The sequence below is a fragment of the Macrotis lagotis genome, chromosome 4 (genome assembly GCF_037893015.1).
Source record: "Macrotis lagotis isolate mMagLag1 chromosome 4, bilby.v1.9.chrom.fasta, whole genome shotgun sequence".
In the NCBI taxonomy this organism is placed as follows: Eukaryota; Metazoa; Chordata; class Mammalia; order Peramelemorphia; family Peramelidae; genus Macrotis; species Macrotis lagotis.
Genome location: NC_133661.1, coordinates 109911377 through 109938424, shown reverse-complemented (window position 1 = coordinate 109938424; position 27048 = coordinate 109911377). Strand labels below are relative to the sequence as shown.

The 27048-nt window shown below is 36.2% G+C and overlaps 1 long non-coding RNA gene and 1 other non-coding gene across 2 annotated transcripts in view; one reads left to right on the top strand and one right to left on the bottom strand.

Moving 5' to 3' along the window:
• LOC141519989 (uncharacterized) overlaps positions 1 to 27048 on the top strand; it is a 145841-nt gene that overhangs the window by 47943 nt on the left and 70850 nt on the right. Inside the window, exon 2 of the long non-coding RNA XR_012477499.1 lies at positions 2785 to 2852. This is a non-coding gene — a long non-coding RNA (uncharacterized LOC141519989). The remainder of the gene's footprint in view (positions 1 to 2784; positions 2853 to 27048) is intronic.
• On the bottom strand, positions 7983 to 8089 carry LOC141523214 (U6 spliceosomal RNA). Its single transcript, XR_012478402.1, has one exon. It is a non-coding gene; the product is annotated as a U6 spliceosomal RNA (small nuclear RNA).

Genomic DNA, 27048 nt, shown 5'->3' with positions numbered 1-27048 from the left:
ATGTGGTGGGAAATTAAGTGAATGAAAACTGTAAAGATAGAAGGGGGCTAGGTTATTAAGGATTTTGAATACCAAGCAGAAGACTTTGTATTTGATCCTGGGAGTCACTGGAGTTTCTTGAAAGGGGAAGTGACATGGTCAGACTTGTGCTGTAGGAAAAATCACTTAATTGACTTGAGGATGGATTGGAGTAAGGAGAGACTTGAGGCAGACAGAGTCACCAGCAGACTGTTACAGTAGTCCAGGTGTGAAGTGATGAGGACCTGTACCAGGGTGGGGGTAGTGTCAGAAAAGGATGTGTATATGAGAAATATTACAAAAGCAAAATTGACAGGCCTTGGTAACAACTTGAATATTGGGGCTGAGGTAGAGAGGAAAGGTAATAGATAATAAGAGGATGAGGATGATTGTAAACTTCTAGATGGTAAGCTTGAAGGACTGGGAGGATATTATTACTCTTCACAGTAATAGGAAAGGTGGGGGGGATTTTAGGGAGAAAGATAATGAGTTCTGTTTCAGACATGTTCAGTTTAAGTTTCTTTTTTTTTACAAGGCAATGGGTTAAGTGGCTTGCCAAAGGCCATACAGCTAGGTAATTATTAAGTCTGAGGTTGGATTTGAACTGAGGTACTCCTGAATCCAGGGCCAGTGATCTATCCACTGCACCAGTTAGCTGCTCCTCAGTTTAAGTTTCTACAGAAAATCTGAAGTTGGAGATGTGATAGTGGAAGTCAGCAGAGAGTTTGGAATAGGATAGGTGAATTTAAAAGTCAGCAGCATAGAAATGGAAGTCTTATTGTACAGCTGTTAAGAAGACAGTGAGAAGAGAGAAAATGGTGGCACCTATTGAAGAAAGAAGTTTCAAGGACCTTAGCTACAAAGAGCAGAATAAATATTTAATGATAGTGAGTTAGAAGGATCAAGTGGGGATTTTTCCAGGATGGGGAGACATGGGTATATTTGTAGGCAGTTTGTCTACTTTTCAATAAAAGATTGAAAATAAGTAATAGAATGGGGATAACAGAGGGTCAAATTTGTTGGAGGAGATAGGAATGAAATGGGATTGTTTGAGTTGGTAGAAGTAAGGAGTAAGTTCATCTTATCACATGAGAAAAGAGTGAAGAGGAGTGAATGTTAGAAGGCATGTGAGTGATAAGATATAGGGAAGAGGGGGGAAAGAGGGAGCTGGCAGCAAATGGCCTCAATTTTGTTTTGTAAAATATGAAGTGCTTCTCTCAACTGAGAGAGACTGGGTGGAGAAGAAGCTATGAGTAACTTGAGGAAGGATGATGATGTTGTCCTTAGTTCTGGAAAAAGACCATGACATCAGGGAGATGATGTCATGACATGCACATGAATTGGATTTGAGTGAGAGAGTGCTATGCTAAGTCACCAGCCCCACTTTCTCCTCCAAAGCCATCTGGATCCAATTGCCAGATATGAATCATGATGACTGGAGATTGCCCTGGATGCAAGGCAATTAGGTTTAAGTGACTTTGCCCAAGGTCACGCAGATAGTGAGAATCAAGTGTCTGAGGCTGGATTCAAACTCCTGTCCTGCCTCTAAGGCCAGTGCTCTATCCACTGTGTCATTTAGCTGCCCTAGGCAGGATGAAAAGATTTGGGAAAGTCAGTGTGGAGAATAGGATAGTAGATTGATAGGGGAGCATTGCTTAGCCATCAGTGAAAGTCCAGCTGAAATTGTTTAACATAAATTTGTAGTGGACCCAATCAAAATAGTTGTATGATTTTTTTTTCAATTTTCATTCAAGCAGCATGTATAGAGGAGTAAAGGTGGAAAATAATGGGAATGATTGAAGCCTGAGATTTGGAAGGACACAATGGACAAGATGATAGAGAAGTTTGATAGTCAATAGACTTGAAGAGTCTAATAGAGTATGGTTGGATAAGAGATTCTGGAATTTTTAATATTGAAGTGTTACATTTGTGGTGATGATGAAATCACCTTTGATATAACACCTTTGTTTGTGACTAGTAATAGTAATAGGCCTTCATAATCAAAAAGGACCATGACATCATATAGATGATGGCATGACATGCTGAGGCATAGTGGAGGAATAGCTCATACAACACAAGTAAGTTGAGTAACAGTGGTTATATGTTTGAAGGACAATCAATACAAATGTTATTGAATACATATAACTTGTATGTAATGACAACAACTTGATTAACCTGGGAAATAGATTTAGGGGATGCTGGATTAGTGTTTTACTAATAATTCTGCCACCTGATTAAAGTTAAGAAGGATTTTCAGACCTTTGATAGCTTCAGCTTATCACTACCAACCTCAAACCCTGTTTCAGTCAATGGGGGATTAGGAATGGGTGCCCACACATCTTTTTTTAGAAGCATCTAAGATAGAAAGAAAACCATTTTAGAAGCATCTCAGATAGAAAGAAACCCATTTCCTATTATCTCCATGTGTCCAGCTTGGCCAGGAAGCCAGTCCAGCTTTGTCCATGACCTTGAAAAAGTACAGATGTGGAGAAACAGGCTGACAATACCCAATTAATTCCTGTTGGCATGTTTGATTTCAGATGCAAAGCATCATTGGGATTAAAATAAATGCAAGCAGTTACAGGGATGCATTAAATTAATGATTTCTTTTTTTTCCCCTGCTTGATCCTATAATACCTTCAAATTTAATGGATAAAAACTAAACTCTCCTCTGGGGGATCAGAGATGCATTATATATTGTTACACAACCTAAAGAAAGCTTTTCTCCTGTATCTTTCCCCTTCCCTCATTCCCCTCCCCCTGCAGGTGATACTGATTCTGACCAAGCTCTATGATTTCAACCTGGGCAGTGTGACGGAGAGTTCACTTTGGAGGTAAGCCCATAATGGTTATGAACTTATCTGACTTAGCTCTTGTAAATCCTCCTGCTTAGTGCCTGGACAGTGATCCAGAGAGCTCTGAATTGGGGGGTAGGGGTCAAGAGGAATGGTAGGACTTGAAGATTCAACAAATAGCAGAATCATAAGCAATAGAATCTGCCAGCCACATGCTTTTTTCCAGTCCTTCTCTTCTTGAGATGAGAGCTCATGGATCCAGGTCTTTTCTGCAAGAGAAGGAAGATGTTCACTGAGTGAACCCACCATGGGCAGAACTCTTGGAGGAGGAGGAGGACACCCTGCAGGAGAACTGGAATTTAGCTAATCTGTTTCAGGGAGTTTTTCTCTGATTGGGAAACACAGTCCTATTCTCAGTATGATTGGAACATTGGAGACCTAGGCTCTGTCTTTGGGGAGGTTTTGATTTGAGGGTGGATATGGTCCACCACTCGTGAAGTTATGTACATCAGATAGGAACAAACATGGCCCCACCTGTAGGGGGAAATAAAGGCAATACAGCTTTTACTGAAAATGAGTTTCTTTATTCTATGAGGATAAATCAGAGATTAGTTTTATGTGGGCTGACTAATAACCCAGGGTGGGTGGATTTTGCAGCTCACACTGGGATTCTGAGAGGAGTACTGAGCTCTCTCTCACCTTAGGCTTTCATAGACTGAATATACTTTGGGTAAACAAGGCTGATTTTTTTCTCTATTCTAATGTGTTACTAAGCCCTATTGTAAATAGATGGGCATTTCCCCAATTGTACTGTATACCTTTAGTACTTTCATTTATTCATGTGTGGGATCACTTAATAAGCATTTATTAATGCTTGCTTTTGTACTCAGACTTGCGTCTCTTATTCTGGAGGAGACAAGGTAAGAGGAGGATATGGTCCCTGTCCTCAGAGGAACAGAGAGAACAGCCAGGGAGATGAGTGAATTATAAAAAAAAGTGATGTGGAATTATTTGCAAAGTTCTATGCTAAGTGATTGGGAAACAAAGACTAAAATGGTCCTGCTTTCAAGGATCACATTCTAATGGTCCAAGACAATAGAAATGGAAGGTTTTGTTGGCAAATTGGATGATCTTGCATGGCCTTCAGAGTGTAATAGCAAAGCAGACTTTAATCCCTCTTTTTTTCAATGTCACTTCTACTGATGAAATCTTATCAATTTCTAAAAAAAATTTGATGGTGCCAAGGACTCTGGTGGTAAGAATTTTCCTTTCTGAGTTTTTGGTAGTTTTGGCTATAGCATTTGCAGGGACACTGTCCAGATTACTCCTCTACAGGATGAAGATTACATCTTTCCAGGATGATGGCTGGGGGCCCTGGGCCAAAAGCAGTGGTATCCCCAATGATCCTGGGTTCAGGGTCCTGGGCTATCCTTTGGACCAGTAGGGTCCAAAGGAAGATAGAGGTCAAAGTTTCAGTGTTGAGATATGTTATGTTCCTGTTCAACTAGCTGCTCACTTCCTCAACTTCTTGTTGGCTAGCCTATCCTTACCCAGGTGAACTTTGAAGGGTCTGGAGACAAGGATGACAAGTTCTCCTTAAAGCTTTCCTAGTTCTCCAAGATCTCTGTTTATTAAACCAAATAAAAGTGCCTAAATATCCTCCCCAGTCCCTGATTCAACCCCACTCCTATGGCACTCTCCAATCAACCAGTAAAACAACACTCTGGTGCTAGAGGACACCAGGTGATAAAAGTTTATAGTACTTTCACACACAACAGTCCCTTACAGAGATAAGCCTCAGACTTCTGAAGCAATCATAGAACAGTTTCATCAAACTAGGATGAAGAGGTTACTGGGCAAATTGGTGCACATGGGATAGAGTGCCAGGTCTGTAGTCAGAAGGATCTGAGTTCAAATCAGACCTCATATACTATCTGTGGCATGACACTTAACTCTTTTTGCTTCAGTTTCCTCATCTGTAAAAGTAATTGGAGATGGAAATAGCAAACCACTCCAGTATCTTTGCCAGTATCTTATACTAGTGGGAAAATTGGGCTAAGTATTGTTTTAAGGGAGCTTCCAACTTTAAGGTTCTTTAATTTTACAGAAGTAAACTTAAAGTAGACACATAGAAACCAATGATTTATGAATCATAGGGAGTACTGACAATCTTATAATAGTAAATCAGTAATTTTATATTATTTACATTATGGTGAAATGGATAGAGAATAACCTAGGAGTCAGAAGACTTGGATTCAAACCCTCTCTGTGATACAAACTGGCAGTGACCTTGGATGAGTCTTTTGATGTAATACAGACTATAGGCATAATTTTAGTAAGATAAATGCAGGGGCACATCTATGAAAGTGAACTTTGGAAGGTTCAGAGAAGAATCATGACATTGATTGGTTTATTCATTCAACAAAAAGCTGCAAATATTCAATAATAGTTGACACTATTGACATCTTACTCTTGCTGCATATTTTCCTCTTGGTATCTGAGATAGCATATTTTCCTGGTATTCATGCTACTTATAATTATATTTTCCTGGTACTCATGCTACTTAAATAATTGCTTTTATGTCACTCACTGATTTCTTGTCCTTCTTTCCAACCACTGAAGGTAGATATAGCTAAAATTTTGTTCATGTCTTCAATCTCTTATTTCTCTATCTCTTTTCCCTAAAAATTCTCATCCATTCACATGGGTTCATCTCTCAACTCTACACAAATAACTCCAAGATCTTTATTTCTAGACTTGACCTCACTGGCTCCACAGTAATATCTTCAACTGCCTGCTGGGCATCTCTACATTTGAATGTCTTACTATAACTTTGAACTCAGTAAATCTAAATCTAAACTTACTTTTTCCTCAACTCAGGCCATTTCTCATGTCACTGTTTCTGTCAGTGTCTGCACATTTCAACTAATCTCCCACATTTGAAACCCTGGTGCTGTTATGATTTTTCTTTCTCATTCACTTCTCATATCCAGTTCCTAAAATTTAGAAATTCTAATTCAGCCTAATTTGTAAATTTCAGATCTAATGTGAAGGTTCTAATTTATAAGTGGGCAAGTTGGTACACAATGAGACAGAGTGCCAGATTTGAAATCAGGAGGATCTGAGTTCAAATGTGACCTCAGATACTTTACTATCTGTGGCATGACATTTAACTCTCTGTTTGCTTCAGTTTCCTCATCTGTAAAATTAATTGAAGATGAAAATTAAAAGCCACTCCAGTAGCTTTGCCAAGAAAACCCCAGATGGGGTCACACAGAATTAGGCACAATTCAAATACCCAACCAACAAAAACCTTATAAACTCAAAACTTAGAGATTCTGTCTTGTCTCCTTTATGAAGCCATCCCCTTCAACTTGCATAGATAACTACAAATCTTCTAATAGACATTCCCAAATTCATTTTTCTTGATTGAATATAGATTGATTCTTCACATTTCTATCAGACTAATCTTTCTAATGCATAAATTTGGCCTTGTTGCTCCTCTGCTTATTACCTTCTGTGAATGGTACCCTGGTGACTGAATAAGCTTCAAATTTGGCATACAGAACTCTTTGTAATCTGATGTCACTCTTTTTTCTGACCTTTTTCCTCATATTACTCATTTTAATGCACACCTAATTTAGCTAGACTGGATTATTCATATGTATGTATGTGTGTATGTATGTATGTATCTATATATATATATATGTGTGTGGGTGTATAAATGGATTTGTATATATATATACATGTATATATTTATGTATATAATATACAATTATATATATATATATATATATATATATATATATATAATATATATGTATTCACTCTCCTCCCATCTCTCTGACTTGCTGTATTCCTACCCAGGATGCTTTTTAAATCAGTCCATCTAGCTATCTTTCTGTCTTTTCAGGATTTAAAACCCAAGTTCAATGCTACCTCCTTTAAGATGCCTTCCTTGATTTCCTTCAGTCATCAGTGACTTTTTGAACCTCTGATCACTTAGCATTTTGCTTTTCTCTTATGTACTGGTAATGGATTACTTTATTTGATTGTTACTCATGCATACCAATAGTCCTTCCCAAACTGTAAGGACCATGATGGCAATGACCGTCTCATCTAAATATTATCTTCCCTAGAGTCTTAGCATAGTTTAAAGTTAGTGTTGATAAATATACAATGAATTGAAATGAGGAGTTTGAATGAGATGATCTCTAAGGATTTTTCCCTAGTCTCCAAAACATCTCATTTTTCAGTACTTATTGAGTATTTGGTTTATGTTTTGTGTTAGAGATGCTGGGAAATGAAAAGATAAAGCCATGATCTATGTTTTCTTGATACTAACAATTTAGTTAAATTCAACTTGGAGTAGTTACACAGAAGCCTCAGATTTATGACTCACAGAGAGGAATGCCCCATCTTATAATAATAGCAATAATTTTTATAGTGTTTATAGTATGGTGTATTGGATAGAGAATAGCTTGGAGTCAGGAAGTCCTGGGTTCAAGTCTTCTCTCTGATACAACCTGATTGGAGAAGCCTTAACCTTTCTAGGTCTAGGCATTCAGTATGACGGAGTTGTTAATAAGATACTGACTTACATTGGTATGTGGAGTTTTCTCCAAGTCTAGAGAATTACCTAGACTTTAAAAATCACTGTTTCTTGTATTTTCTTTTTTTTAATATTTAATAGTTTTATTAAACATATTATTTAAGTTTTATAATTTTTCCCCCAATCTTACTTCCCTCCCCCCACCCCCCACAGAAAGCAATCTGTCAATCTTTACTTTGTTTCCATGTTGTACCTTGATCCAAATTGTGTGTGATGAGAGAGAAACCATATCCTTAAAGAAGAGACAAGAACTCTAAGAGGTAACAAGATCAGACAATAAGATATCTGTTTTTTCCTAAATTAAAGAGAATAGTCCTTGAACTTTGTTCAAACTCCACAGCTCCTTATCTGGATACAGATGGCACTCTCCTTTGCAGACAGCCCCAAATTGTTCCCAATTGTTGCACTGATGGAATGAGTGAGTCATTCAAGGTTGATCATCACCCCCATGTTGCTGTTAGGGTGTACAGTGTTTTTCTGGTTCTGCTCATCTCACTCAGCATCAGCTCATGTAAATCCCTCCAGGCTTCCCTGAAATCCTGTCCCTCCTGGTTTCTAAAAATATGGAATGCTTCACGAATTTGCATATCATCCTTGTGCAGGGGCCATGCTAATCTTCTCTGTATTGTTCCAATTTTAGTATATGTGCTGCTGAAGCGAGCACTGTTTCTTGTATTTTCAAAGCACAAGTGTGATGAATAGAAGGAACACTGGGTTTAGATTTTGAGCAACTGGGTGAAAATCCTGGCTCATCCTAGCTCTTGAGGATACTACCTTGAGGATACTACTTCTCTAGGGCTCAGATTCCTTATATATGAAATGTAAGTGGGAGAGTTGGACAAAATGATCTTTAAGGGTCTATAATCTCATTTAATCCTCAAAACAATGCTTTAGAATTAGATTAGGCATGATCTTCTTTCCATTTTATACATGAAGAAACTGACTTGCTATCCCAGACTGTAATGGTTCACGTACTCAAAAATCTTATGGAAGAATTAGATCAGTTGCTTGATACTAAAAGCAGTAGGATTTTATGTGACCACTTCCAAAGCAGAATGGAGAAGGGAGGGAATATATCCAAAGATGACACTAGATTTGATGATCTTCAGGTCACGGCAGGAACAGGAAGTGTTTGATGGTCCTGTGACAGGCTGCTCCATCCTGGTCTCAACATAACATTATACCAAATTCTGGCTAATCCTCCCAGGATTAATGAATGGGATTCTTCGTTCCATGTAGGAACTAGGAATGTATTTTGAACAGAGAAAGTCTATTAAAAGAGAAACATTAGACTCCTCCTCCCAAAACCAGAGGCTGTTTTTCACTGCTACAAGGATCTATGGTTCCAAGAAGAGTCAATGGCAGAGCTTGGACCCAAACTCAGATTTTTCCCATGGCAAGCCTAGCAAGTTTTCCATTATAACACATCATAATATGTGTTATAATGTGTTATATATGGTACTGTTAGTGGTGTGCTAGAAATCTTTAACAACTGAACCTCTGGGGAAAAATGTATGAATGCCATATCTATAAGTTTAATTAATCTTCATTATTAACTTATGTCATTATTTTATGTCCAGACAATGAACACAATAATAAATCAAACCTTGATTTGTCATTTGCCTATTTTTGAGGTATAAATATACTCTCACTACAAATTTAACAATTGTGTCTCTAGAACCCCTAAATTTTTTTCACCTGTATATAAAGAATGTGTGCATATATTTAACAGAAAGGATTATTTAGTTATTTTCCAAGAAATATTCTTGTAGCCTTAAAACTATGACTATCCTGCTTGTAGCCTGAAGACCATGACTATCAAATAGATCTTGATTGTGTCTATGTACTTTATTTTCTGCCCATTTGCAGACCAGGATCTCCTTTCCTGGAGAGAAATAAGCACAAAATGCTTTCCATTGTCTATGGGTTATTTTTCAGAACCACACTGATATTCTGTTTCCTTGGGATTTCTCAAATCCCATTGTACAATCTCATGACAAAGAGTAGCCTTATTGCTAGTTAACAATTGAAAGTTTGTTTCTTGCTTATTGAGCATTTCCTAGGTTAAGTTTCTTTCTTTCTTTCTTTCTTTCTTTCTTTCTTTCTTTCTTTCTTTCTTTCTTTCTTTCTTTCTTCCTTCCTTCCTTCCTTCCTTCCTTCCTTCCTTCCTTCCTTCCTTCCTTTCTTTCTTTCTTTCTTTCTTTCTTTCTTTCTTTCTGACTTAACAAATATTAATGGTGCCAGACAATGAGATTGTGCATTCTTCTTTGCATAAATGAAATGATGAAAAATCTAATAACTCTTGACCTGATTCTCAAATTGTAGCATGATCCTAGGAAATGGGATCCTAGGAAAAGCTATGCATGGTTTTCTGAGGGATCTGCCAGGCAATCATAGGAACATGGTAAAACTGTTCCTAGGTTGCATGACCTAGAATCAGGGATTACTTAGATAACTTCATCATCAGAGAAGAGTCTTTTATGAGCCACTTAGAAACCTTTAACTTGCTAAACCCTTTGAAAAAATATAAAGATAGCACAGAAGTAATAGTGATAATAGTAATAATGATTGAATTTCTGAAGTGAAAGAGGATTAGTGCTCAAGAGTAGTATAAAGTATGTTCATTTTCTAGGGAAAAATGTGAGTATACATTCCAGTCTACTTAAGCGAAGATGACTTCTTAGAGGAAGCAGGTCTTCAAAGTGATGTGAAGGTCAAAATAATGAATAGACATAGCAAATTGAAAGTTGTTCTAAGTATGAAAGTGTCAGGATCAAGGAATGGAAATAGAAGAGGCAAGGGACTCATATGACAGCTGAGAGCAATCCAATTTGACCAATGCAAATATCATTGTCACAGGACTTTGAGAACATGTCAAGGAAAAGAGACTTGATATATATAGAGAAGAACAGTTCTTCTGCAGAATGATCTTCAGTGTATTTGTGGATTGTAAACTCAACGTGATTCAACAATGCAATCTGGAAACCAAAAAAAAAAAAAAACCCCTACCCTTCTTTGATCTTAGCCTATAATAAAAGACATAGTGTCTAGGCCTAGAGATATAAAATACTATGATACTTGGCTCTAGCCAGATAATATCCACACTTGTATGTTTAGTTCTGGGTGTGACATTTAAAAAAAATGAAAACAGCAAGGGTAGGGAAATCAGGACGACTGAGAACCTTGAGCATTATACCATAAGAGAATCACTTTAAAGGATCTTAGGATATTTTCCCTGAAAAGAGACTTCAGAGAATACAATAGCTCTCATCAAATATTTGAAAGTCTAAGATATGGATGAAAGAGTAGACTTGTTCTTAGGCCCAGAAGACTGAACCATGAGCAATAGGTAGCAATTGCAGATGGAGAGATTTAGACTGATAATAAGGAAAAATTTCTAATGATTGGAGTTGTTCTGAAGTGGAATAGGTTATTTTGGTGGTTTCTCCTCTTTGGAAGACTTAATTTTGAAAGCCGAATGGTTACTTGTTGGTTGGGCAATTTGTTGATCTGTAAAAAGGATTCTGGTTCAATTACAAGTGGGATTAATAGCCTCCTTTCCAAATCCTAGGGTCCTGGATGATCATTGAGGCCTACAATAGTACAAAAGGCTTCAGGGAGGTGTGGCCATAGCTAATTGGTTGTAGTTGCCTGACTTTTACGGACCTAGGGACTTATATCATTAGACAGGAATATTATATATGTTTAGGGCAAATAGATCACAATATAGAAAGGTGAAACCAAGATGCAAATATCGGCAATCCCAGACTTTCAACTAGCATTTATTATTGTGCAGTAAACTGCCAGACATAAGGTTCAGTTAATTACTTGGGGAAAAGGCAAGTTTGAAGACAGGATTATGGAGACATAGGAGAAAAAATTCATAGAGTTCGGTGTCCAAATTGAGAAGGATTACTTCTGAGGGAGAGTTATGTTGGTGGCCATAATTTGATCCTGCAGAAGAACAATTTTAGAGCAGAACTGAAGAACTGGTGCTTTTGAATTGTCCCTTTGATTAGCTAGGAATTACTAATCAACAGGAATTTTTGGTTACCTTTGGTGTTCAAGGAGCTGTTCTAGTCCCTAGGGAGAATGAGAGGTGAAAAGATGATCTAGTCCTTTCCCTCAGTTTATAGTCTAGTTAGGGAGAAGGACCATATACTCACCCACCTACTGTAGACAAACAGGACACACACAAACACACCATGATAATTAATAGTGTGAGGTTCTGTGTATTTAGTGCTAATCCAGTGACATAAAGCCTAAAGGAGCTCAGAGACTGAAGGGATCACTCTGGGCTTAGAAGGTTACATGAAACTTCTATTTATTCTGATTAGAATTAGGCCATGTCTTTAAGGACTCATGTCTCCTTCACCATAAAGTCTTCTTGGACTCCTGAAGAAAGAGGATAATGTTAGTCTTCTGATTATACTTGGTTTATCCCTAGAAGTTTTCTGTGTTCTTATTATCGCTCCCAAAATATTTGGGTTTCCTTTATGATCTTATCTCTTCCCTAGATCTCTTGCGGTAAGAAGATATGTTAAACCATATGTGTTTAAACCATACTTGGTTTCCCCCTAGAAGTCTCAAAGTTTGTATTATCTTCCCCAATGGATTATGTGTCTCCAGTTATCCCTGTCTCACTACCCCCTTTTGGTAAGGGTGATTTAAATTCAGAATTCCTTTCTGAAACAGTTCTATGACTTCTCTAAACCAGAATATAGAGAAGAGTGGGCAAAATTACACTTTCACCTTTCAGGGCCCACAATTTAGGACATTATTGCTTAACCAAGGGGAAATTGAGGTTGGTGATTTTTCTTCAATTTATAGTATTATAGGAATGCCTGAGGCAGCAGCTGCCAAGACCAGGTGACATGCTCTAGCCGAGTTTGAATATGATATAATTATTTTCCTCACAGGATTAATAATTCAGAGTACTGTCACTTCCAAATAGACATTCTTCTCTAAAGACTGTTTTAAGACATAAAATAATACAGGGATGTCCACACTGCTAATATTGTTCTTCCTGACATCTCACAAAGTAACTTTCATAGTAATGGGACAGGGATTTTCTCTTCCTGTACAGGAAGAGGACTGATTCAATTATTTATTCATTTATTCATCCTAATCCCAAGCCCAAATGAAATTTAACGTCATTCTACCACAGAGAAATTAGTGCACCTGATTTTATTACAGAGTCCCTCTCTGTTAGTAACTCTAGAGATGCAAAGTCCCTCTTCTCAAGGTGCTAGAGACTTTCATTCTGAGGTTACCTTCCATCTGAATCTTTTATTTACTTATTTATGTACTTATTTCCTTCCTATGCAATACAAGCTCTGTCTTTCTTTGTATCTCTAGTATCCAGTACATGGTAAATACTTGTCAATTGATTGACAAAACAGACAAGTCCCTGGATACCAAGCCAGGAAGGGCACATCGAACTCAACATGAGAAAAGGGGGCAGATTACCAAGAATATCCTGCTCAGAGTCCTTTGGGGCAAAATCAGCCCAAGCTCAATGCCAATATAATATTTAATTCCAATGAGCTGAGATGATTGGCATTGCATATATGAAAGCAATAGATAGGGTTCAGTTTTTTTGGTTCTCATAGTGCTTGACCTGGGGAAAATAAGCAGCTTCTGCTCCTCTAAGTTCAAGTAAGATGTAGAGTTATCCAATCCCTTTTCTGTGACACTTATCTTCAATACCCATGGCAGAGTGAGTATTGTAGTATGCTACTTCTGTATGGCTAGATGGTTAGTGGAGACATAAAAGAAATTGGACCCATTGAGCTGAGGGTGGACCTGAGGAATTGGCGAATGTAATTTTGACCTTAGATCTCACCTTTGGAATAGGAGGGATAAGTGAGTAAATAAGCTAATCATTCCTTTTTTAGAAATGTTTAGGATGTTTAGAATTTGTTGACAGGGGATTCAAATCCTAACTCTGCTACTGGGACTAAAGTGTTTAAGGTCACCTTAGATTTCAGTTTGCTCAAATATAAAATCCAAGGGAAGATTAGCCTAGTTGTGTGCGGATCCTTTCAAGTCTAAATTTATGATCCTATCATACTTATCCTATGGAAACTTCACATATAGACTTTTGTACTTAAAAAGTTGATGAAATAAGGTATGGCATTTCAGTAGAAATGGCAACAACCTCAAGGAATTTCTATCCAGAAATCAGATGCATATCCAAATGCTGTGCTAGATGGCTACTCAGACCTGAAAGGCATGATATGACATTATGTTCTCCTAGCTACCTTTGCTATCCTCAGGTTTCAACTAAAATCCCAACTTCTACAGAATATCTTTTCCAACTCTTCTTATTCCCAGTGCCTTCTCTCTGGTAATGATTTCCTTTTGTTCTGAATATAGCTTGTTTTCTTATTGCTTTTCCTATTAGATTATGGACTCATTGTCTTTTGCTTTTCTTTGTATATCCAACACTTAGCAAAATACTGATAAAAAGTAGGTGCTTAACATGCTTATTGACTGACTATTAGCTATTTTAGATTCCCCATCAGAAAGAGGAAGGGTTAAGTTCAGGAAATGGGTGTGGAGTCAGAGGTTTCAACAAACATAAAAAAAATATTGTTTTGAGTTGAAGATTTTGTCAAAATGGCAAAGTTTGAAGTTAAGATGCCAAACTTTGAAAAATGTTAAAAAAAATCAAGATAGGCTCTAAATGTTCTTGCATTTCCCACTATCCATTGTAGCCATGTTTTAATATCGGTCTTTGACTTCTGAATTTCTTTAGGAAGACCCTTTTATTTTGTAAAGGAAGAATATTTAAAATAGGGTTTGCTTTGCATCAATTCATTTCCTGCTAAACTGGCTATAATATATTTGTTTTATATCAACCAATTGTTGATTAATAAGTATTAATTTAGTGTCTACTATAGGCCAGTCAGTTGGGGATACACAAAGATGGAACTATTTCTGTCTTCAAGGAGCTTACATTGTGTTAGGAGAAATATCCATATATATAAGCATATGCAAAATAAATAAAAAGTTATGAGAGGAGAGGCATTTACTGTTGGTAATGACAGTAAAGATTTTTCATATTGTAGAAGGTGACATTTGAACAGAACTTGGAGGAAATTAGGGATCCTGAGAAGGGAGTGAGTGCATTCTAGACATTTGAGTCAGGTTGGGCAACTGAATGGAGACTGGGAAATGGAATGATATTTGGGAAGAATGGCAAGAAGAACTGTTTGAGATTATTGTGAAATATGTAAAGGTGAGTAATATGTTATAAACCTTGAAAAGTAGGTTAGAGTCAGATTGTTGAAGGACTTTAAATAGCAAAAAAGAGGAAACAACTGGAACTTTTTTTTTGATTAGGTAAGTGAAGTGATCTGACCAATTCTCTTAGAAGGAAGTTCTGCAGTGGATGCTTAGGATATGTGAAGTTTTCATAATAGACCTATCTGTGGTGAATTTCTTCAATTCTTCATTTCTTTTTTTTTAAATCTCTGCTCTCTTTCCCTACTTTCTCAATTACAACTACTATAGTTGAAATGTTTTCTCAGATAGCAAATAGGCTCCAATCCCTGGCCTCTTCCAGATCCTCTCCTCCTCATCAACTCTGAAGAGTCTAGGAGATACTGAGGTCCCCTCTGGCAAGCTTACAGTTTCCCCTTTAGTTCCTCCCCACCTAACAGTTAAACTACCTTTCTCTTGAGTTGTGTCAACTCTACTCTCTCTATGATGTGTTTATTTCTTGCCACTGAATCTTCTGCTGGAGACCAGGATGATTTGTCTCCCTTAATTGTTCTGTCAGTGACTTTTTTGGGAGGTACTGGATTTTAGAAAATGGAGACCTTTCTGATTTATTAATTTTTTGTTTGCCAAGCAAGCCCTGATAATAATTGCCAAGATTTCCCAGAAGATATTAGTTTACAGATTCTAATGACATTCATGATTTATGTATGTGTTCCCCTCTACATCTGTCTGCCCCTATTCTTAGTGAAATTCTGACTGAATCAAAGCAAATTAACACAAATAAAGCCACAGATTAGAATGGTAATTTTTTTTTGGTGGGGTGGAGCAGGTTTGTTCCTTATTAAAAGCTTTCTATACTATTATTTAGCTTATTCATATGTTGGATTCTGAAAACTAGTTATGATGCAGTTGTATAGATAATAAGGAAATTACTTCTTCCTGAATTGTAAGAGTTTGTTGCTAGGTTTTAGCCCTAAGAAATGCTTCTTATTTGTAAATAGGTCCTGAAGACTTCATTTCAACAAATGTTTATTAAACAGCTCCTGTGTACCAAGCCCCAAGATAGGGTTTCCTGGGGAACAGAGAGAGGTAAAAGATATAGTTGCTATCCTAAGATAGTTTGTGGATTATTAGGGAGCATCAAACTTCTGCTCTCTGCAGATTGTAATGGAAAAGAAAATATAATCTGTACTGTTTTGGAGCTTATAGTCTCACTACAGAAGATAAGACTGCAATGCATAAGAAAAATTAGAAAATCTTATAGGGTTATCTATAATTAGATGCCCACAGGAAGGAGTCGAACTATAAGAATATAAATAAGAGCAAAATCAGTCCCAGACTTATGCTATTCTTTTCCCATTTTTTTTATAAATCTTGTCTCAGTTCAGCCTATGCATTCCTTTAGAGTGACATTGTAATTTATATTTATCTAGTCCAAAAAGTATTTATTAACTGCTTACTAAAGTATTATTCTAGACACTAAGAACCTAGAGAAAAAAATGGGACAAAATAGTTCTTGCCCTCAAAGAGCTTATCTCGAAGGAACATTATGGGGTGAAATACCAATTATTAACAAAAAAGTTATTCATGCTAATTTGGGAAATGAGAGAACTTTAAAAGCTAGGAGAATATGGAAAGAATTATTGTAGGGAACAGCACCCAAAGTGAGGCTAGATATTTAAAGGTGGTGAAGAATGTAAGTAAAGTAGGAATTTTAAGAGGGAAGGTTATCAAGTGAATACAATCTAGGAATGAATCCAGGAGTTGGAAAATTGATGTAAGGGAACAGCAAAGAGGCTAATGAAGTATTAAGGAAGCTATGTGAGTCTCAAGTTTTGAAGGGTTTCCAATGCCACTTTTAGCCTAGAGGCAACTGAGAACTACTGAAAATTTTCAAACAGGGGAGTGATATGGTCAAATGTATTTAAGAAGGTTATTTGACAGTTTCTTGGTGGGTGATCAGGAAAAATGAGATACTGAAAATTTGGAGGCCATTTCAGTAGTCAGGTTTAGTGGCTATATGAGTGGAAAGAAGGGAGTGGCACAAAGTCAGGAAGACACAAGCATCAAGATTTGCCAGCTGATTGGAGATGAGTAAAGGTGATGAGATGAATATGACTTCAAGGTTAATGTAGTAGAAATTGCAAATATATTTGCTGATAGATCTCTATATCATCCTTCCTTCAATTTATCACATCTAAAGATAATCTATTTTTCAATTCTCTTAGTGCCTTCTTGAAAAAGTGATAAAGGCCCTATTTGGATAAAAAAGGCCCTGTTGTATAGGCAGACTGGGAATGCAAATTACTGGATGGTCATTTCTTAGTCATCTACAGAGTTTGTGCAAGACAAAGAGAAATAGGCAATATGAGATCCTGAAATGTCTCTTGTTTACTGATTTTTATAAAGTCACTTGACTTAGTAGAACAAAATGTAATCTTAAAGGCTCTTCCTAGACAATGTTTCTTGAATGAATGTGCTAAAATTAGATAAGACTGTGACAGATATGGCTGTGGAGAGAATACCTCCCCTCTCTGAGCCTCAGTTTCTTCATCTATAAAATTAAGGGATGGGATTAATTAACCTCTAAGATTCATTCTGGCTTTAAACCCATGATAATGATCCATTTGACATGAAATGAGGTCCAAAGCAGGGAAATGTTTGGCTCACCTAAGGTATTTACTAGTGTTGTGGAAGACATCCAAACAAGTGAAGATGACATTGTACTAATTGGATTGAGCCCCAGAATGATACAAAGCCATCACAGGGATATACATAGCAATGCAAAAGTAATTAGTCTAACCGTCCACAGTGGAAAAATAAAGCTGGATGAAAAATTCATATTGCCAAAACTTTGACATTCAGCAGAATGGACAGCCTGCTAAGTTACTCCATCAATATGTGTATCTTAAAGAGGCTACAGATGGACAGTCAAACTCAGTCCAGAACTGGAGTAAGAATTGCATTTAGAAAACTGTACTGAACATTCAATGATTCCAAACTTCTTCATGCTGCAAAAATCCATTTCCATGACATCATGAGTCTTCTGGTTATGTTAAATGACTTTAAATCACTTGATATTTTTGTCTTGCAAAATATTAATTGACAAATGAACTGATGTATAATGGGGAAATATGGACAGTGGGAATAGTTAAAGCACAACATGTCAACAGTGATAACTTGTGTGCCATCACTTTTGTAAACATCAAAGAGAACAAGAGGAAGGCAAGTCTTGTTTCTCTCCTCTACAACATCTATCTCTTTCCACTCACATGCACTCTGATCTAGTAGTACATGCTGCTGTCGCCCCTCTCCTGGATTCCTACAATTCCTTCCTAAGTGGCCTCGCTGACTCAAGCGTCTTCCTCGTCAATCCATCCTCCATACTGCTGCCAGAGTGTTAGTTCCAAAATACATGTCTGACCATGGATGTCACTCCCCACCCAACTCAAGAAATTCTAGTAGTTCTCTATTCCCAGTAAGATGAAATACTTAAGGATTTAAGGTCCTTTGCAACTTGACTCCAATTTTTTTACCTATATAGATTTATTATATTTCACTCCTTTTCATTCATTTTATGATTTAGCTCACAATGACCTTATTTACTGTTCTTCATATATTCCATTTTAGTCTGTGTCTTTGTACATACTGCCTGCCATACTTGGAGTGTGCCTCCTTACCTCCATCTTTTAGAGTACTGAGCTCCTTCAAAGCTCAGCTCAAATTGCCTCCAAAAGGAGCCTTCAATTCCTTGTCCCACAATATTACTTTTAATTTATCTATTATATTCTTCTCAATCAATCAGCAGGAATTTAATAAGTACTATGTGCTGTCTTGGGATATGAAGAAAGGAAAAAAATAGTGTCTGCCCTCTAGGAGTCTATATTCTAATGGGAGAGATCAATGTAAATAAGTACACCCATGAAATGTATAAAGTGGATAGAAGGCAACTTAAATGGGATATAGGTATTTGAGAAACTGAGAAAAGAGGCCTCCTAACTTTCTTACAGAAGGCAGCATTTGAAAAAAGCTAGGGATTCTAATATGCATAAATATCTTACTGATAGAATGTAAATTCCTTGAGGGCAGAGACTATTTCTTTTTTCTATTTTTGGCTCCAGGATCTAGAATAATTCCATGTACATATTTGGCCCTTAATAAATGCTTGTGATTTATTGTTGTGATTTATTGTTAATTCAGCATCTCAAGAGAATCCTCTATAAAGGAGTCATAGAAAGAGATAGATGAGATTTGTATAGGCCAGCAATTCTCAAAGTTTTATCTCAAGAATCTGAGACTCTTTTTTTTTTTAGTTTATTTTGCAAGGCAAAAGGGGTTAAGTGGCTCGCCCAAGGCCACACAGCTAGGTAATTATTTAGTGTCTGAGACCGGATTTGAACTTAGGTACTTCTGACTCCAGGGCCGGTGCTCTATCCACTGCACCACCTAGCTGCCCCAAGAATATGAGACTCTTACAGGGAAACCATGAGATTAAAAAAAATGATCAAGGTGGCCTAGCTGTGTGGCCTTGGGTGAGCCACTTAACCCCATTTGCCTTGCAAAAACAAAACAAAAAAACCAAAAACCCCTAAAAAATGATCATCATAATAAGCTATTTTAATTTCTAATAAAATAAATACTGATAGATATAAACAAAATAAACAGAAGTTCTTGTGGATAGGTCTTCAGTAATTTTTAAGAATGTAAAAAGGTTCTGAAACCATAACATTTGAGAACTAATAGTATAGGGGGACAAGGTATTGGCTAAAGGAAATATACATATATTGATGAAATAATAAAGCCTGATCAAGTATCTAAGTCAGGGGACTTTTTATTAGCTGTAGTACCTGATGGTATTCATTTTACCTCTATTTGCCTTAATTTCCTCAATTATAACATGAAGATAATAATGATAACACATCCCAGTATTTTTGTGAGGAGCAAATGAGATAATTGTAAATTGCTTAGCACAGTGTCTACCCCACAGTAATCACGACATATCTATTATTATTATTATTATCATCATCATCATTATTAGTATTGTTATTGAAGTGGGACTATTGACTAAATTAACCTTTGAAAGAAGATTAGATTCTTTGAAGCAGATATGAGAAGAAATACATTCTAAGAATAGCTAGTATGTATGATGGTACAGGTGTAATTATAGCCTAGCATGCTTGGGGAATTACTAGTTTGGCTACAACATCTAGTATATAAAAGGGTATTTTGAGGAAAAGGCTAGGAAGGCAATTTGGAGGCAGAGAACCTTTAGTGCCTAACTGATGGATTGATATTTAATCCTGGAATAATCCATTGAATGGCTTTTTGAGCATGCATGATCAGACATATGTCTTTGGAGGATTATTTGTTCAGATTTATAAGAAGAGAGCAAAAGTAGGAATACCAATGAGATATCTGTAGTTCAAGAGAGCCACGAACAAGGTAGTAACTAGGATGGAAGCCATGGAAGTTTAGAAAAAGGATAAATAAATGTTGTGAAGATAGAATAAACAAAATTGGATAACTGATTGAAGGTGGTGGTGGTAAGGGAAGAGTAACTGATCAAGATGTGACTTTTATTACTAACTTTTCTAGGTCTTTGTTTTATTCTCTTGTATTTTACTTACATAAACATTTATTTATTTATTTATATTGTTTATTTTTTACCTCACAAAAATGTTTTCATTTAACTTCTGCTTTCACAATGACTATTAAATCATTTGGGAATATTCTAATTCTCTCCCTTATCAAGAATTTGTTCAATCTCCTTTATATTGATATTTATGCTCATTTGATTGTATTGATGATCATCTTTTCTTCTTTACTTATATCTTCCCTGTTGATTTAGTTACTTCATTCTGAAGTTTTAAACTAATTTTTTTCCTCTTAAGATATTTGGTAATTTTAGTTTTTTCCATATATTTTCTTGTCATTCACTTTATGAATCTTTCCCCCTTTAGATTCCCCTGAAGACTGTACCTTAAAAATGTATCTTTAAGGAATTGACTTTTCACCAGCTTCAGTAATCTGTCCCATATATAATATATACATATACATTTATATATAATCTGTCAGGGAGGTGGGGGGGAGAGTGAAACTAGGTTCAATTGGAAGGGTCTTCCCTTTGCTTCATGTCTGTTATAATACTATATATGTGCTGGTGTCCTACCCTAGTTCCCTTTGGTCTTAAGTTTTGAGTCACAGTGCATGCTTCTGTTTTACCATACTTTTACCTCCTTGTCACATAAGAATGGAAAGCTGGATTAAGGTCTGTTGCTTGATGGGACAAAGGGCAGGATCAGGGTATACCGAAAGAGATACACCAGTAATAAGGAAATTGTCAAGTGGATCCTAGAATATGAACCTTTTTTAGTGGTACAGGGTTGCTTTCTTTCTGGAGAATGGGGAGGAGTGTTATTGAAGGAATGCATAGCTTTCTTCAGGTTATTAACTCATTAAAATTGGTGGTTTTTCTGTAGATGTAACTGTAATTACTTTTTTGTTCCTTGAGCATAATTCTCGTGCTTGGGAAGTTTTGAGAGTTCATAAGACTTGGAGAAAATGCCGAGTTCTCTATTTATTGATCATATCAATTTCTTCTCTTTAAAATATACTAGATAATCTTAAAATCTATTAATTCTATGAACATAGAATTCTGTTCACTAACAAGTATATAGCTTTACAGACTAAACAAATACCATTTTAATGAAGATGTTGGTTCTTGGCTAAAAAAGTCAGCCATTAAGTTTTGAAATATAATATCGACTCAGGAAAAAATTTGAATTTGTAGATGAATGTTAGTTTATGGATGTTAGCTGCAGCATGTATTCATTCACACCTGTAGTTTAACTGAAATAGAATAAAATGAATAGAATTAGGTCTTGGTTAAAAAAATGGAATGTGTGGGTAGAGAGCTAAATTCTAGGTGCAAAGCAACTTATGTTACTGAAAAACTGAGCACTGGGAACTTTGGGAAAGTGAATCTAGATCACATACCCAATGCTCTCCTGTGTTTATTGTTGAGAGAAGGATTCTGTTTATGACCTCTTTCTTTCCTTACCATTAGGCAAAGCACCAAGGTGTATAAATCCTGGGTTTTGTCCAGTGGTTGGTAGAATTTAACGCTTTAGCATGGATTGTGTCTGTTTATATTGGTGTTTTATGTTGTTTGTTCTTCCCTCCAAGTGCAGTGCCATTTTATAACGATCGTAAATAACACCAACATTTGGAGAAATGGTGTGAAAATCCTCCCCTCCTTTTCCACACTCTGAGCATGTTCTCATTATCTCTGCAGTAGATTCATTAGCCCTCTAATGAAGTTAATAAGAGAACAGCATCAGACAGTCCTTTCTAAAAATAATATTTACAAATGACTGCATTTCCCCATCCTCTAAGGGAGACCTTAATTTATTTCCTTGCCAGATGTCCCACATGTGTAAAACTATCATAGGTAGTCCTTTAGAATATGATGTAAGGATAAAAAACAAAAAAGAAAAAGAAAATAAACAAGAAAAAATCAACATGCCCTAGAGCCCATATATTTCCAAATTTATAGAAGGGATTTTTACAGACTCCATTCCTGCTTGTATATAATGACTATAAAATTAGGTAGTCAAGCTTTCATAGTTACTTTCTCATCATTTGGTGGCCAATTACTTTATTGGACATCAACTGTAAATGTTAGGAAACTTTCTACTGTGGATTCTCAAGGTTCACTGCCCCAGAAATTATTGGGGAGCCATAAACTGGTTATCTGAGTCGTTCTCTCTTTCATGAGTCTAGGAGGATGCTTTCTAGGAAATAGTATTGAGTTCACAGAGGCAGTGGATACCTTTTAGTTGATTTTGGTTATTACATGTAAACTGTGTCCACACCTTCTAATTATATGCACCCTTAATAATACCACAATTAAGTATCACTATTAAGTTTACAAAGCACCTTACTCAGTTTGTTTCATGTGAACTCCAAAACTATTCAGTAAGGGAGATGCTATTGTTCTGACCTTTTTTTTTTTTTAACAGGTGAGGGATCTGGGACTGAAAAGTTCCCTCAGATTTGCCCAGGAGTGATTATCAGGAAAACACCTGAGGGTGAATTTGAATCTAGAGCTTCCTGACTCCAGGTTCTTATCTACTAATAGTGGAAGAAGAAGATTTGCATTTGATTAGGGGCCTTAGAACTTTTAGTAAGCAAATAAGATTTTTATGGTTCCACCCTTTATTAACAATAATAAGTCATTACATTTATAATGGACTTTATAATATTTCTTTACATGCATTTTTTTTCTTTTACTATTCACAACTCTGAGATGTAATTTCAAAATCATGGAATTATAGATTCTTTTTCATCAAGATCAAAGATTCGACCCTCTCATTCTATAGGGCAGATAGCAGACTCAGAGAGGTCTTCTTGTCCAGGGTCCACAGCTAGTCAGTGTTTGAAGCAGGTTTTGAAGCTAAGTCTTCCAGCTATCAAGTTCCATACTTAGTTTATAGAGGTGTCTGTTGAAACCAGATTAAAATGTAATTAGAAAATATTTAATATATATTAAAAAGTAATTGGAAAATATTTAACAATGTCTATCAAACAAAAACACAGTAAAATATAGTATTAATTATGATTTAATAAGTGAATTTACAATGGAAGGACTTAATGGCCTTTGAGTTTGAACCCCAGTGCTGTGACACATTATCTTTAAATGACTTCAGTCTTTCAGAGGTCATATATATATATATGTGTATATATATATATATATACATATATATATGTATATATATTTTTTTTTTGCTATGGGGATTTTCCTCTGCCAACAGATGTCACAATCTATCAAAAATTTAGTGGAGAGTATTTGAAAGATTCTATGGCAGAAAAAGTCATCTACCTATAGCCAACCCAGGGATAAGCCACTCTAACTAGCTAGGCTGGTCCTTGGACAACAGACTTATTCTTGTCAACTGATCTGTAATTTATAGTAAGTTTTATTTTCTTAAATTTCTTTTTTTTCCCCACCTACACAGCATATAGAACTAGGCATAGTTTTTTTTTTTTAAGATAAGACCTGTGATTTCATTATTGTCTAGAGAGGAGTAAGTAAGGAATAACTATTGTCAATTCAGAGTAGGATGGGTTCTGTAGCTTTTCTTTTTAGAGAATTCCTTGGAGGACATTGAGAGATTATGGATCTCAAAGTCAGTAAGGGGTCAGACCCTTGTCTTCCTGACTCCTAGACCAAACTCCACAGAGGTGTCAAACATGGCTCACAGCATTCACCAAACCAGATTAAAATGTAATTGTGAAATATTTAACAAAATAAAATAAAAATACAGTAACATGTAGGTAATATTACATTTTCAAAGCAATTTAACAGGCTGCTTCAGGAATCCTAAATATTTTAGCGGCCTCCATTTCTATTTGAGTTTGACATCATTGCTCTATATCATATTGCCACTCATAGTAGGTGCTTAGTAAACAATTACTGAATGAATGGATTTATAGAAGGTTTTAGTTGAAAGTCAGATGGAAAGGTTGTGTGCTTCTTAGGAAACAATGGCAAAACAGATGATTGCATCTTTTTCTCTGCTAAAACTAAGTCCATTTCTAATGCTGAACCTTTTTTTTTAAATGATAAGAACTTTGGTGGCAAGACAATATTTTGAGGGGCTCTTCAGTAGCTGCGACTACTGGTTTGCTTCCTTTTATGATGTCTATGGAGGTTGGACTGGAAACAGGATCAGTGTTCTAGGACCATTATTATTCCCTAGTATCAGGATCATATCAGTTACATTTCACAACTGATATAACCAATTTAAAGATTTGTTCTGAGGGAATTGTCCCAGGCCCCCAAGTAGAGAAATGTAGGAAACTTGAGTATTGGCAACTCCACCTCCATATCTGCCCCTTAGCTGCTTTCATACCATCTGGCCGAGGATCTGTCCCTTCTGGACTGCCAGGCCCATGTAAACTATAGAAGCTATTACTCATGCAGCAATCCATAGCCTCACCCATATCTTTCTAAATGACATTCATAAAGGTTAGTAATTGGAATGAGCCCTGGCACTTACTAATTTAGCAGGATTACATAATCAGCTCACATCCCAGCAGCACCAGGCTTCCTAATCAGTCAATTATCATTGATCTTCGTGCTGACTGGAGAGTCAGGTTAAGGTGCTAATGTGTTTAGGGTTGGGCAGGAAGGTGTAAGTTGGGGACCTACCTCAAAATTGGCAAACTTGGTATTTTGGGATCTGGGACTTGAACTGTATTAGCCAGGGACTGATTTCTACTCAACTGTTTATCTAATAGATATTAGCGAGATTCTGAGGGCATCTGTTGCATCCTATCAATAACCATAATCATACTATTATATTTTCTTATATTTGTATTGAACTCCCTGATTTTTATAGTGCCTTCATATACACAGACGAAGAGGGAGAACCAGCCAGTAAATTTTTGTATATTTGAACTTTCCCCTTCCCTATCTCTACTGTCATCTTGCTATGTCATTCTTATGACACTGTGGTTCAGATTCCTCAGTTACTTACATGTTCATATTAGTTCTATTGCTATCTCTGCTAATCTTCTCCAAAATGCTCTCCACTAGATTCCCCCCCTCTGGTTCTTAGATTTCCTCACATATTTTCACACTATACAATTCAGTTTAATAAATCATTTTAAGGTACCTACTACCCATGTGATTAACTGGAAAGAACTGGCTTGAGGGTAAGTAATCCAGTTTAAGGAATTATACTTGAATGCAACCTTCTGAGAGGTTCTAGTGGACTAGCATAATGAAGAGAACATTAGATTTGGAGTCAGAAGACCTGAGTTCAAATATTAACTCTTTTATATAATTAATGAGTGACCTTGGAAAAATCATTTCATTTTCCTGGCTCTATTTTCCTCATCTTCAAAATAAGGTAGTTGAGATCCTCTTCAGCTCCAAATAATGTGGAGTGTTCTTGGAATTCAATATACATTTATTCAGCATTGTCTATTTGAAAGGTACTGGACTGGGATCCAGGAAGGCAAAATTTAATAAGACTTTTTCTTTTTTTTTGTCCCAAGTGTTTACAATTTAGTTGAGAACTATGAAAAGGACAGAAATAACTAATAAAAGGTAGAACAGGAAAATGCAAAGAAGAGCTTGTATAAAGAAGAGATCAGAGGAGAGAGAGAAAAAAATTGGGGAAGAATTTAAAGGAGAAATTGGCATCCAGTGTTAGTCTCAAAAGATGTCCATTCCAGATGGTGTGATCAGTGGCCCATAGGTAAAGATTAAAAGAAACCTAGACCAAATGCTCACCCGTCTTTGTTAAAATCAAAGCATTTAAGAAATGTTCTTTTTTAATACTTAGTTTCATACTGCTATAAGACTGGTGTCTGAGGACAAGGATATCTTATAGTCTAGATTTTCTTGTATCATAGAGGGAAATGCATTATACATTAGCCTTTATGAGCTTAAGCCTTATCCCTTCCAAGTAACCTTCCCATACCGGTTGAAATCTCAGTGAACTCTCTCCTTTCAATTCCTGTTACATCCATAGACTCTGCCAAGAAGAAGAATTAAATCTGATTGTCTGATCAACAATTGTTTAATATGTATATATATGCATCTTTCAACCCATATTCTCTTTGAATGCAAAGTCTATGTCTTTTGGGAGTTTTTGTTTACTTCATTTAGTACAACCAGGACTGGACATGCATGATATGCCTTATACTTGAGACTGACTTTTACAAGGAAGAAAGTATTTGACCTATAGCATAAGTAAATTCACAATAGCATAAGGCAATTTGTAATGAGGTCCTGCCCTATTACAGATGCTCCAGATATGTTCAATCTGCTGTATCTCATCCTCCATTAAATGTCTTGTGTGTAGCATGCAATTAATGAAAATTATACCAGTTTGGGGGTCTTAGGGTTTGAGGTTTAAATTTCTGGATAGTGAAAGATGATGGAATATTTATAGCACTGCCCAGAAGACTATTTGAACAAAATATTGCTTTTCTTTACATATCTTGCATAAATTAATTAGTTTACAAGTTTTGGTTTCTAACATAGGACTGTCAGAACTTTTCAAAAGCTTAATTAAATCTCCAAGATTCTTAAATTCTTGGAAGCTACTCTTGCTCTTGGCAAATCATCAAAAAATGGGCAGGGGACTGGTGAGCTATCAGCAATAGATTCTTAGAGCAGTTTTATGGGGGGGAGGCATAGAGTGATAATATGGTAACTAGAAAAAGCTCTATTGAGCTTTCAGATATTAAGGATTAAGACATTTTTATTATCATCATTAGAATCAATATTATTATTATTATTATTATTATTATTTAATATTACTATCTTCTCAGAAATAAGATATTATTGAATTCTACATTTTGGGGCATTTTAACTCGAAT